The 14,278-nt window shown below is 40.0% G+C and overlaps 1 long non-coding RNA gene across 1 annotated transcript in view; it reads left to right on the plus strand.

Annotated features, from left to right (window-relative positions):
• Positions 1 to 14,278, plus strand: part of LOC121520879 — a 59,814-nt gene that overhangs the window by 31,136 nt on the left and 14,400 nt on the right. The window contains exon 2 of the long non-coding RNA XR_005992812.1: positions 4,715 to 4,792. This is a non-coding gene — a long non-coding RNA (uncharacterized LOC121520879). The remainder of the gene's footprint in view (positions 1 to 4,714; positions 4,793 to 14,278) is intronic.

The following is a 14,278-nucleotide window of genomic DNA, read 5'->3' on the forward strand; positions in this document are numbered from 1 at the left end:
ACCTTTCAAAGTAGATGGATTTGCCAGATTCAATGTCTATTAACAGGCAATCTTGCAAAGCTCCAGTCTGAAATGATTATGCCAGGTCTGACCAATCAGCATTATTTGAGGAGAACAAAGCGGTAGCTATGGGTGGAGTTTAGTTGTACTGGAAGCCGATAGCAATGGCTGCCGCGTGTGCAGCGATAAGCTTGGATAAAGCTATAGTACAGCTGCAGTTATATTCAAACTAGACCACCTTTCTTTATCAAAAGAAGAGCCACACTAAAAGCTTTTCATGGCGGAAAGATGTTTTTGGTCTCCTCCCAACCAGCCTCAGTATGAGTTTTATCCGCCAACCAGCTCTACTGTTTGTAAACTACATCAGCACCTGCCTGTTGAGCTTAGGTTACTACTGAGCTGTACAAATCTACAACCTTATTATGTCTTGTCGCTCTGACTAGCCTGTAATGAATGCGACAGATAGAATGTTCATCCAATCACCTTCTAAGATTTTAATTAGAAGTCCTGCCCTTCCTGAACACTTTATATGGGAGGAATTGATATATACAGTGCTTAACAAATTTATTAGACCACCACCCAAAGTAAGGTTTATGCCACAGCTGCCCTAAATTAACAGCATTGGTAATTACCAAAATCATTTTGTATGTTTCTGCAATGGTTAATACACCAATATGTAGAAGCTCTTTAACCCAAATGATAATTTTAATGCTAAAATATAATTAATATTGTTATCCATGAATTTTCGAATTTACTGATTTACAAAAAAAAAAAAAAAATGAAAAAATAGTAAAGCACATTATTATTTCTTGATTAATATGTCAAATGATAGTTATTTACTTGCATTCCCGAACAGAAAAAAAATATTTTTAGTGGTTGAATGTCATGCTTGATTGATTTCCTACTTCTCAGAGAAGCCCAGTGAGCCAGCTCAAATTTGGGTCTAAAAAGGTGAATTCAGTTTGAAATTCCTCATTCCTGTTCAAAATGGTGGAACGTGGAGAGCTCACTGAAAATGAAAGAGTCCACATTAAAGCACTTCATGATGCTGGATGGTCACTGAGACAGGTGGTCTAATGCATTTGTTAAGCACTGTATATAACAGTCTATCTGGCATGTCAGGTTACTACTTTTAGTGCTTGGGCAGTAATTAGCATAAGAGTAGCTATAGGCTAATGCTACTCACCATCTCTTGAACAGACCATCACAAGACTAGATAAAATAAACTTGTTCAACTTGATTAGGATTTTTTCTAGCTTGTGGAACCAGAAAAATCTCAGAGAATCTCAAAAGCCTTCACTTTTAGAAAGCTGGCCTCTACTTTTGTAGAAAGAGCCCAGAAAAATCTAATGATCGGTTCCATAGCAAGATGTGAATTTGTATCCAAGAAAGAGGATCAGATCAGCAGTGTTGGTGCTAATCCTTTGGCAAAGATAAGCCTTTTTTTTTTTTTTTTTTTTTTCCAAGCTCAAATAAGATTTGGTGCTGACTAAAAAGGAAGTCTCTTACCAGGTTATTACCATGATTTAATGTGTAAACCAGTGCCCTTCACTTCACCTTCCTCTTTTGGAATCCTGACTTTTATGAGGGTCCTGGCATGGAAATAGACAACATCAAATGACTGGCCTAACAGTTTAGAAGCCAGCCCACTGGTACCTTTACAAAAAACAGGCTTGTACCATTTTGAGGAGATGGGGTTTAGATTTTGAAACAGGTTGCATTTACTCAAGCAATGATAGATAAATTTGCATTTTTGCTTCTCCAAAATACAGGAATTTGTAGGTTAAGGAAAAATATTGATTGTTCTTTCATAAAAGTAGAATGGAACAAATTTTTGTCAACATGCATGGGCCCCTCCATAGGGCGGAGCCTCATAAAGCTTCCCCTTCCTCCTTAAAGCCCAATCCAACAGGTCCAAAACCTTATGACTGTTGGATTGGGCTGTAATTATGCTTAAAAGCGTATTCTGACCTTCACTTTAGGTTCTTATGTTTCCTCAGACTGTACCTCCTTTACCCTTCTTATCTGATTAAGAACTCTGCAGGTGCCTCATTTGCCAACAAAGCTGCCAATCATGACATCACATATGCTCTTCTAACATCAAATATCCCATTAAAATTAACTTAGAGCTTAAACCAACATCCTAATAACTACCAATAATGACAGAAACTGCGTTTAAGAAAAATATAATTAATTTTCAGTTTTACATTTTGGTGTATGTCCCATTTACTAATATGGAGGAGGCGGAGCTTCTGAATCATACCACAGCTAGATGTTTTGGCTTCACATTCAAGGAAGCCGCTGAGCAGTCCATCTTTTTGCACATGTCCTTTTGAGAAAGTCAGACTGAACTGTTTTTTCATTGCAGATATTCATGCCATGCTATGCTAATTGGCTGCTAGCTTCATCTTCACATTAAACTCACAGGCACAAGGGTTTTCTTTTTAACTGACTCAAAACAAAAAAAAGCAAATATGTTCCCTTCTAAGAATGCTATAATCTTCTTTTAATGCAATCACAAAGCAACAAAAAGCATACACATTTTCTGAATTCATCCTCTAAATAGGAAAACATGTAGCCTTTTTGTGCTTTATGCCGTTAATTAAATTTCAAGTCCAGTACAGGCCAGGCTATGTAAAGCTTCTAAAAACAGAATGTTTTTACTATAATTGATTTAAAAGTTTTATCCCAGCACCATCAATAGATTTGGAGATAAAAATGATCAGTTTTCCAGCCCTAATTAACGCTGACTGACCCAGCCGACTAGCCCTCCGTCTCTTCAAAAGTTCTCTGCCTGTGGTTTTATTAAGTTCCCTGAACAACAGAGAGAAGCTGTGAAGCAAGCTTCTAAAGCAGGAAATGGACTGAGCTTTTTTTGCAAATGATGATGGTGGTGTATGTTTGTATTAGGGAGTCAGGGAGACAGAGCCATGCAGCACTTTAATATCCCCAATAACATCGGAGAGACGGGGCATCTGTTTGAGAATCCAACATCAAACGGGACGGCGTGTCAGCTGAGGGTTATGCATATATTTCCCTCTCGCTTCCCATCCAACAGGAACAGGCAGGCGTACAGGGAGAGCTGAGGAGAGGAAGGAGGTACACTTTTGATCAGGACTAGAAAGGATACATGAGTGAAATATACACATACACAAAAACCTTATCAAGGTTTGGTGTTTTGTTCAGGTTCTGTGCCGTTTCAGAGAGGGATGTTGTTTTCCGGCGAGGGCATCTGGATGAGATTAGGTCCAACCTGACAGTGTAGCCTGTGAAACATGACTCAGGGATGAATGGAGGCTTTTTAGACCAGTGTCTGTCTTCCCACACGTTGTTCTGCTATTCTTTCTTTGTCCGTCACCCAATAAAACACACACAACGTTATCTGATACCCACACGCTCGGCAAGCAAACAAGCTCCTGCCAATCTCTTTCTCTGCGTCTTTTTTTAAAACAGCCTTTATTGGCGCTTTTCACGTAAGATGTTTTTCACATTGGGAAGCAAAGCCCCAGAAAAACAAGACGTCAGCGACCGCCTTATTATTTTCTCAAATCAGCTGTCCACACTGGCCGGCCATCACTGCAGGAGAATGTGATTTGTGAGGTCAGCGAGTGCCTGTGTTTTCTCTGTGAAAGAGAGCATGAAGGGAGTAAAGAGTGTGAGGGAATGTTACAGAATAACACAAATTTAGGCCAAACGGAGATAAAATTACCCGCAGAAAGAGGTCCATGTTCAGAGCTTTGGTTTTGACTCCGTCTTTGTGGAAAATAGCACCGTTTGCCGTAATCCTGTGCACACTCTGCATACTGTGCATGCATTTTATCACCAGTATGACTTTTTTCTGCAGCTTCTGTCTTTCTATTTTTGGTTTCTGAGCTCTAGTGTGCTTCGTCCACCCACCAACTTCATGATACATATACACTATATGGACAAATGTATTTGGCAACACCTGCTAATTGTTGGATTCAGGTGTTTCAATTCAGACCTGTTGCCACAGGTGTGTAAAATGTAGCACCTAGCCATGCAGTCTTCATTTACAAACATTTGTGATGCTAAATGGGTTGTTCTGAAGAGCTCAGTGACTTCTAGCATACTGTGATGGATGCAACCTTTGCAATAAGACGGTTTGTGAAATTTTTTATAAATCAGTGCTATTGGTCACCCTTATCATCTGTCAATACAGTTTAAAGCAATAAAAAGTCTCAAAAGATGCAGACTATGACTATTCAGTGTTAAGTCGTCTGAGAAAATACAATTTTTTCATTTACTGATTTTGGAGATAGGTTTTTTTGGCACGATGGCAGAGATGTTGTTGAAAACAATGTCATTACATTCCTTGGTGGTGTAACGGTCAGATGGCTGAACACTTTTTTTCCATAAAGTGTACATGTGAAGGTATACTTCTGGTATAATGTTACTAGTAATGATAACAGTCAAGGGTTATTACATCAAATTATTTCTGATTCTGATCTGTGAACTTTGCTGTGTTTAAAGCTGACCTTTCATTTTCCTTGTCACCTTTATCACGCTGCCCTGTGGTCTAGTTACAAGCCCCCTGGTGTGTTTTGGTCAAAATATAACATGGATCTAACACCAGCAGAGGTTTCTGACCCTGTATAAACCAACTCTAAACAGCCGTTCTCAGAACAGTTTTTTTTGGTGTGTGTTTCTTTAAATCCAAATGATCTCCTTCTCATTCTGCTGTTCTCTTCCCCAGGTTGTGCCCGCACAAGTACAGCTTGGCTGAATCCTAAACTCCGCATTTGCAGACTCACGGACTTCAAGGCGTTTACTGGTGAGTCTGTTAGCGCTACTTGTTGTCCTGCTGTCAAGTTGTTAAGTGCATAAGGGCTGTAGTGTAGACTTCTTAATAGCATAATATGCATTTTCTGTGAGTTTGCCAAGGTATGGCCTTTTCTGTGGGACTTACCCAGAGTTCATTGTGAACTTGTTGATGTGAAGGGTGTGATCATCCAGCTCTGTGCTAAATGTAAACAAATAAAATTATGATTAAAAAAAAAAAAGAAACTCAATTGACTCAAAGGATGCATGGATGTGATGGGAAGACCTTGCGTGAAAGTGAAGTTAACTTTTGAAGACTTGCTTGTGTTTTTTTTAGTTGATAATTAACACATTAAAAAATATATATAATTATAGAAATATTTTCACAATAAAAAATAAAAAACAAAATAAAATAAAATACTATCAGAGAAAATTAAAATGAATATAGAAATATGTAAAAAAAAAAAAAAGAATAAAATAAGAACATTAAAATAATGAAAAAATAGAAAAAATAATGTAAGTTACAAAAAGATATTTGTTAATTTCTATTTCGAGGGCATAGATAAATACGGTAGTTTAAGAAATAGACACACATGATGTGGCCTTTTGTTTAAAAACGTATCTTCCAAGCAACATGATAATGTCATGATAGTGTGTGCTATTTTATTTTACAATCTCAAGCCCCTAATGACTCATGTACTCATGTACTTCACACCTGACACCATCAAAGTCCATGAGGGCTGCTGCATGCCTTTATGGTGGAGATTGGGTTTGCGTCCTTGTGTTTCCATGGCTATGAATGGAGATACCACATAAGAGGAGGATGTATGTTATTTGCAGATGACATCATGCAACAGTGGAGAACTCCTCATGGGAGGCAAGTAGTAATTTCTGCATAGAGAAACGCTACAGAAAGACCATGTTTTGACTTGTTTATGACCATACCAAGCATATAGAGTGTGAAATAAAAACATCTCAACTCTTAAGCTACCTTTGTGTTCCAAAAGTAACAAAATATTCAGGCAAAAAAGAAGAAAAAGTAAAAAAAAAAGAAATTATTAACCTAATGTTAGCACATTAAACTCTGTTCTTGCCTGTGTTCCCACAGCTGATGTCAGTCCAGTTTCACTCATTTTGATGGGAAATCTATCTCTTTTAAGAGATCCAGATCATTTGGCTCAGCTCAGTAGAGCTGGTTGTTTGACTCCCAAATGGCTCTTCATCTGGTTCCAGTTTGGCTTTTTAAATGTGGATTAAATAACATCGGAGGATGGAGGAAAGGAAACTGGTGCTGAGTTGGGAGCTAGCTAGCTAGCTAGCATAGCTCACATTAAAGAGCTGTTTTGTAGCACAGGCTTGTTCTCGTACATCATTATTTGGTCACTCCACAAGGCTTGTTCCATTGATAGTACATCTCCATTTCAAATTTAAGCATATTCATGCCAAAATGAGTATTTTTAATATTTTAACAAGACTCAGCTAGCCTCTTAGTTCAGTACAAGACTCCTTAAGACTCTTGCTACCTCCATCATCTAGACAGTAGCGTCTAGAAGGATGCCAGAAATCTGCTTTTGTAAAATGTAGCGAACGTACTTAATAAATGTAGAAATTTTCTGATGCGTACAGGTCTGAAGAGCTGGGTTGGCTTCAATTTACATTTTGTATCATATACTATTGAGGGGGTTTATCATCATGTAACTCTATTAATGCAGATTATTTGCTGTATTTGTAAGAATCCCATGTAGTTATTTGCTCTGCTTTCAATTGAGACATGTTGTCCACTACTGATAAAACTGCATTTTAGCTACATCCAAGTTCTACCAGTCACCATCGTTTACCGGCTTGCAGCAAAACTAAATTCTGCCTGTAGCTACGGCCTTGTTCACCTCAAATGACACTGATTGGTTCATCCATTCTCACACTTGACATCAAAATTTGAGCTTGAAGTTTTGCAAGAGAAATCTGCCTGATGACAGACATGAAATCTGGACAGTCCAACAACTTTGCAAGGTTAATTTTCCATCAGCCTTCTTAAGGAGAAAGGTGGGAGTTTTTCGTTTTTATCAGTGCTGGCTTGCTGAATGAAACCTGCTTGGTTTGCAGGTATTTCACACTTACAAAGGTTCGGCTCCTTCTTTTAACACACTCTCTTCCTCCCACTCTTTATTGTCTCTTTTCCCGTATTTCACCCACTTAGTCCCTGGCATTGTTTGCCAAGTAAACGTTAACTAAAGACAGTCCATAAATCCCACGACTTTGTTGTCATTTACAGTCTGTCTGACCACTTAGTGACCTCATCTCACCTGTTTGCTTGTGTGTGGAGGAGGGGGTGCTGTAGGAGGGAAGGGAAGGTAACAGAAGGGGCAGAGATAACCAGGCGAATGGGGTTGTGGGTCTTCTAACAGAAAAAACTATTGTGTTTGGCTTTAATGTAGTATTCATTGTAGTCCTATACAAGAAGCAACACAAGCACAAAAAACAAATACACTTTAGAAGCAACCCTCAGAAAAGCAACTCAGGACTGACAGTGACTGTGAGCAATGTCGAAGAAAAACAAGCTTAGAGTCACTCATAATTATCAGCCCTGGTAAAACGCTGACTGAGGTAGGTTGGCTAAAAAAGGCATTTTGACTCAGTCAAACATGTTGTAGTTTTTACTTTTGAATTAATGAACTAGACTGTATTAACTGGCAACTTTCAGTTTATAAAATCTGTTATACAACAGATGATGAAGATGTGTGTTTTTGATATTATGAGAACTTTGAACAGTGGTGAACCTTCCCAGGAGTGGTTGGTCTACAAAAATCCTGGTCAAAAGCTCTTGTTGGCTTAGAGTTTATTTACAGTGACTACAAAATGTATTCACCCCTTGGATATTTGACCTGTTCAGTGATTTTATGAATCAATCATGATCAAAATTGTGCTTAAAGAATACAATAAAACCTCTTCATTGTCAAAGAGGATAAATATTTCTACAAAGTAATGTTACTTGAGTTTTTAACGGTCTTAGATGCACCTTTGGCTGCAATCACAGCACTGAGTCTGTGGATTGGTCTCAATCAGGCTTACACATCTGGACAATGCAATTTTACTCCATTCATCTTTTTGCAAAACTGCAATCACTCCAGAACATTCTCCTTGTTGTTTTTAAACCACTTTTGTGTAGCTTTTGGTGTATACTTTGGGCTATTGTCTTGCTGGAAAGAAAATATCTTCTCCAAAGCTGTAGTTCTCTTCCAGACTGAATAAGATTGGCTTCCAGGACTTTCCTATATTTTGCCACATTCATTTTACCCTTTACCTTGACAAGCCTTCCAGGACCGGCTGCTGAGAAGCATCCCTACAGCATGAGGCTGCCACCAACATGCTTCACAGTGGAGATGATGTGTTTGTAGTGATGTGCAGTGTTTTGTGAATGCAGAACATAGCGTCTTATTCTTTTCAATAACTTTTTTCTGAGTTGCTTGGGTTGTTCTTTTGTCTTCATGGTGTATGGGTAGCCATGAAAATTCATAAACCAGTGATTGGCCTTCCAGACTCAGGTGTCTTTCTACTACAGTCAGTTAAGACACATCCACTGCACTCAGGTGATCCCCATTTCACTTATTGTGAGGCTACTAGCACCATTTGGAACTCTGCTAAATTTTGTCAGTCACTTTAAAGGGTTCAGATATTTATACAATCACTCATTTCATCGTACATATGTTTTTAGAAATGACATATTACTTTGTAGGAATCTGTTGTCCCCTAGACATTAAAAAAGGTAAGTAAGTAATTTCTTTTCGTCCAAAATGCCAATGCATTGACCATGATTGATTTATAAAATTAATGAAAGGGTAAAACATCTACGTGAGGGAATACATTTTTTAGGCACTGTATTTGACATAAGACAAGTTGGCTACATGCAGTTACATTTAGCTTTAAGTACTACTACTCCCAACCTGACATGCCAGATGGATTTGTTTCACACATCTATCTGGAAAAACTCCCATAGACTGTGTTTGGGAAAGGGCAGAGATGATTGGATGAACATTCTGTCGGTCACATCTTTACGGGCCAATCAGAGCAACAAAACACGTGACGTAGCCGCTACTGAGAAGTAACTGCATAACGCAAACCATGGCAACTGTAGACATATCAGTACACGATTTTTGTTGTTTTTGCACAGAAAATAACTCATTGCTGTTTTTTGTTCGTCTTTTAATGAAGAAATGTCGTCAAGTTCTCATAAAACTGATGATATAGCAGCACCCACGCCAATCTCTTCTGCCACAATTGCACCGGCCTCTTGTTGCCGCTTGGTTACATCACAACTCTGCCAAGCCTGGAAGTACTGCCTCTTACTCCTGATTGGTCCTGTCACTTCCTTGCAGACCCCAATCTGTTCAGATGGGAGCTTTGCAAGATGGATTCGGCAGTGAGAAACACAGAAACAGGAGAATCCACCTGCTTTGCAAAGGTTACAATACTACAATAAGTAGTCCAAAAATGTAGCTTGTGGTTGTTTTTAAGGGCAGTTTTTAGGCTATTTGTCCTGTTTTTTTCTTGTCATGTGGGTAGCATTCATGAGCCGGCTTTCTCTCCCCCTCTCACTTGCGCTTGCAGCCTCTGTTATTATGCATGTGCAAGGAAACCTTGTAGATAAAGATGTCCTACATGCATTGGAAGGGATCTTGTGCGTACTATGTAATGTAATCCTGACAGCACCGCTGTTTGCAGCTACAGGTTGGACTCATTGATTTGCTCTGTGTTTCTTTCAGCTCAGTCGAGGCCCCTTTGACAGCCTCTATCCAGTTACCTCTGGGCTCCCCGTGGTCGTGCCTCCACATCAGGAGCAGAAGGGGACTAATGCATGTCCCCGATGCCGCCTGCAGTTAGAGCAAACAGAGCTGACCGCCACTCAGCTGGGCACTAATGCAGCAGAAAAAAAAAAAAAAAGAAAGCATTGAGCATTAAGGCTAAATCGACTTACCCGGGTCACGTAGCTTAAGGATACATACATATATATTAGAAGATTTAAAGGAGTCCCTATGGCTGTTTTGCGACACAGTTTGACTTCCATATCTCCCTGTGAAAGCTGTTTTGTAGCTTGTATAATTGCAGGACTAGTTGCTGCCTCTGCTTCTGCTGTCGACTGTACTTTCTATTTTTCATTGGGAGGGAAAATTCAAGCTGAGGTAGTGGCTTGACACGTTAACGTAGAGGCTTGTCTGCTGGTTTGACAAACTATGTCTGCAGCACCGAGGATGTGTGTGTATTAGGGAGAGGTTCAGCATTTGTACATTGTTTCCATTTCTTCAGCCGGTCAAAGGCGGGACGGCGCAGCGCTGTTCTGTTTGAGAGCGAGCCACTGTCCCTGCATGGTTTTCAATTTCATCCCCCTCAGCACATCAGCGACAATTGCTTCCTACTGCAATTTATTACAGGCAAATTGAAAGATTCCAAGGTGTGAGTCAGTTTGTGTTGGCTCTGAATATGCAGCTGGTTACTTACTCTCCTTTTTCCTCCATCCCTTAACGTGGCCAGAGCTCCGGCTCGTCCCCTATCTGGGATTGTGAGAGCTGTAGTTAATGTAACAGATATATGGGAAAAAGAGGGAGGAAATTATGCTTTTCTGAAGAGAAAGGATGGCAGTGTCCCATTAGTTGACCCCCGGGCGAGCTCTCTGGAGGGATATAGACTTACAAAGCATAGGCATATGCAGCAGGCAGCATCAAAGCACAGCACAGGGTGCAGCTGATAGCTTGTGGTGACACTATGCTGCAGGATGGAGCACTCTCACCACCATCATTAGCGCGGATCCCTCACATCGGCTATTTATAATCAATTTTCCATTCCCCGTCTATGTCTGCTCTGTCTGCCATATGTTGTATAAGGGAAGGGAAGAGACAAGGGACAAAGGGGAGGAGAGGGGGAGCTGCTAGTGTTGCTAACAGAGGAAATTATACAACAGGGACTGCTCACATAAATGGACCCAGACGTATAAAAGTAACAGCGGTTTAGTGAGGCCATTTCTTTAAAACCAAAGCTCAGACAGGGAATAAAACCACTCAATTCTTACTGGGCCCTACGTAGGAATGGTCGCCTTTTAAATTAGCCTGTAAACTGTGTAAAGCCGCATCATTATTCGCAACAAAATGGCCTCATTTACAGGCAAGTCAGCGAGGAAGCATTGTTTCACGCTCCCATCCTCCTACTATTTATCATCATGGGACTATTTCTTACACCCTGATTACTCTGGGTATAGTTTTACAGATTTTATTTCACGTATCGGAGATGCACTCATGAGTAGAATTTGTTTTGCTTCGGTTAAATGTCAAAGGAGCCTCACTGTCAAGGGAAAGACGTGCACATCTCATTGTGCCCAGATGAGAAAAAAGAAACCGAGCTGTGTGGGAGGCTGTGTATTCTCTCCCTTCCTGAGAGGATGAGCTGCTGCATTCTTGATGGAGGTGATGAACCCACATAGCGATGACATTCTCTCTAAGTGTGTGTTCCTTGCGGTGTTATGTTTTGCCTTTGACACGCTGATATGTAAGAGGAAGTCGAGATCAGCTCGGGGGAGGTGGAAATATGACCAAACACGAAGACAATAGGGGTCAAGTGCTCTCCTTTTATTCCTCCCCTTGCATCCTAATATGTAGCACTGATTCAGGGACACATGGATGGGGTTTGTGGCCTTGTAGAGCCACTTTACACCAGCTTCCCCCTGGGCGACAGTAATAGGCCTGAAAGTGTAACCAGCTTCAGAATTGATGCAGGTTAAAGGAAACGAATGGAGTGTCTGACCTTTCTGGTAATCTCTCTCATTTTTCTGCTGCTTCAGGACGTCTGAAAACATCAGACGTATTAGCCCACAGTGGCATTAGTGCACACTCAGAGGCTTGCAGCGTTCAATTAATGTAAAAGTAATAATCTGTGACATTTGCTGCTAATTTTTCTGCTCTCTTTGGAACAGCATGAGAGTGTTTGCTGAATTCTCTGATGTAAACACGGTGTGACAAGAGGGTGTTGAGCTGAAGTGCAAAAGAGCAAGCTCATTACAGTTGCACTTACAACAGCAGGGATGAAGTAATGTACCAAAACAAACATTATAAATTTACTTCTCTTCTTTCTGATCCCCTATTTTTGCATATCTGTCACACTTAAATGTGTCAGCTCACTAAACAAATTTTAATTTTAGGCAAAGATAACCCAAGTAAATTCAATGTTATCAAGGGAAACAGCCATCCAAACCTACCCTCTGTAAACATAACAACTGGTTGTGGCAACCTTGGTGACAAGAACCTTAAAGTCTATAGAATGAACAGCCTGTTCAAGTTCATGCCACAACATCTCACTCTGATTAAAGTCCGTATTTTGACAAGGCCACAATGTTTAAGCAAATGTGAGACGAGCCTTTATCGTCTTTTTGGTCAGCAGTGGTTTTGGCCTTATAACTCTCCCATGGATCACACTTTTGCCCAGTCTCTTTCTTACTGTTGAATCATAAACACTGACCTTAACTACGTCAAGTGAAGCCTGCAGGTCTTTAGATGCTGTTCTCGGTTATTTTTTGACCTGGTTGAGTCGTCGATAAAGCTCATGGAGTCCTTCTAGTAGGCAGGCCATTCCTGGGAAGGTTCACCACAGTTCCAAGTTTTCTCCATCTGTGGATAATGGCTCTCACTGTGGTTGTTTGCAGTCCTTCAATTCTGTTAAAGTAAGTGTCCCCCAAAACTTAAAACTAACTGCAAGCAAGCATTTGTGGCACCTGGCAATGAGCTTCACATCACTGTGGAGGAATTTTGGTCCACTCTTCTAAGCTGAGTTTTAACTCAGCCCTACTGGAGGCTGCCTGTTCAAGGTCATGCCAAAGAATCTCAATCTGATTTTAGTCCAGACTTGACTAGGCCACTCAAAAACCTTCATTTTGTTGTTTTTAAGCCATTCAGAGGTTGACTTGCTGATTTGTTTTAGAAAATGTTCCTGTTGAATAACCCAAGTGCACTTGAGCCTGAGCTAAAACACTGATGGTCAGACATTCCCCTTCAGGATGTTCTGGTAGGGAGCAGAATTCATGGTTCCATCAATCATTGCAAGTAGTCCAGGTCCTGAAGCAATATAGCAGCCCCAGACCTTCACGCTGCCACCAGTATGTTTGATTGCTGCTATGATGTTATTTTTATGACATGCTGTGTTTTACACCAGCTAGCGGACGACACCTTGGGGAGGGTTCACCTTTGTTCACAGTTTTCTTCATTTGTGGATAACGGCTCTCACAGTGGTTTACAGTAGTCCCAAAGACTTGGAAATGGCTTTGCAACCCTTTAAAGACTGACAGATGCCAATGACTTTGTTTCACATCTGTTCTTGAATTTCTTTAGATGATGATATGTTGCTTTTTTAGATCTTTTAGTTAACGTCACTCTATTAGGAGGGTTTTATTTAACTTTGACCAGTGAATTGAACTCAGCATTGGTGGGGAGGGCGAAATAGCAAGTGCACATAGCGTTATATTGTTATTAAATAACCCTTCAATGCTAACTTCTTATCTACTCTTTATTTTGTTTTCGTTTATCTTGTGATTAAAATCTTATTTGCACACTAAAGTCTACACAAAATAACAACATATTTTCTATTTCTAATTATTTACAATAACAACTCATCATCCATCCAGCCAATCTGAGCTGTCACTGAGTGAGAGGCAGAGTATATCCTGGACTGAGTGCTTGTCAACCACATATGCAGAAAAACATTCATGCAAACACTCGCATCTATGGCAGATTTCGTCCCCAATTATCCTAATGAGCATGTTTTTGGACTGTGGGAGGAAGATGGAGTACCCAGAGAGAACCCACCCATGCATGGGGAACAAGCAATTATTTCAGTTTTAATTCAATTAAAACGAAAGGATTTTCCTGTTTTAATTTTGTTTATAGGGGAACAACTATTCTGTGTTGTACTTTGTCAGTATACAAAAGCAGTTGACGTCTTAATGGGACAGATGTTTCTCAATACTTTAGTAAATTAATTCCCATTCCATAAGGTAACACATGGTAAGGTAACAGAGTTTTATTGCTATTACTTCATTTTTTTTAAACCCATACCATTCAGTATCTCTCAGGAAACATCACCAGTCATAGGGTATACATTTGAACATGTTCAACCTTTTTGGAGCTTATGTACCAGCTTTTAAACACTTTATAATTAATTAAAGCTTATTTCATTAATGTTGTGCATACAAGGTTTAGACCAGGGGTGTCCAGACTTTTTCCATTTGGGGCCACACACCAAAATATATGAGGATGGTGGAGCACTCTCATATACCTCAATCTGAGGATATTTAAGTTGGTAAAACCAGTTAAATGTAGCTAAAGATTTTCTTAGTGATTGGGTATGCCAAAATGATTAGTAAAAGGCTGAAAAGGAAAAAGCCAGACATTTTCAGGATTTGGGGGTAGCGAAACAGAATTTAAGGGCGCTATAGTCAGCCCTGGCTACCACCGGCTTAAACCCT

This window comes from Cheilinus undulatus, linkage group 14 (assembly GCF_018320785.1).
Source record: "Cheilinus undulatus linkage group 14, ASM1832078v1, whole genome shotgun sequence".
NCBI classification, from domain to species: Eukaryota; Metazoa; Chordata; class Actinopteri; order Labriformes; family Labridae; genus Cheilinus; species Cheilinus undulatus.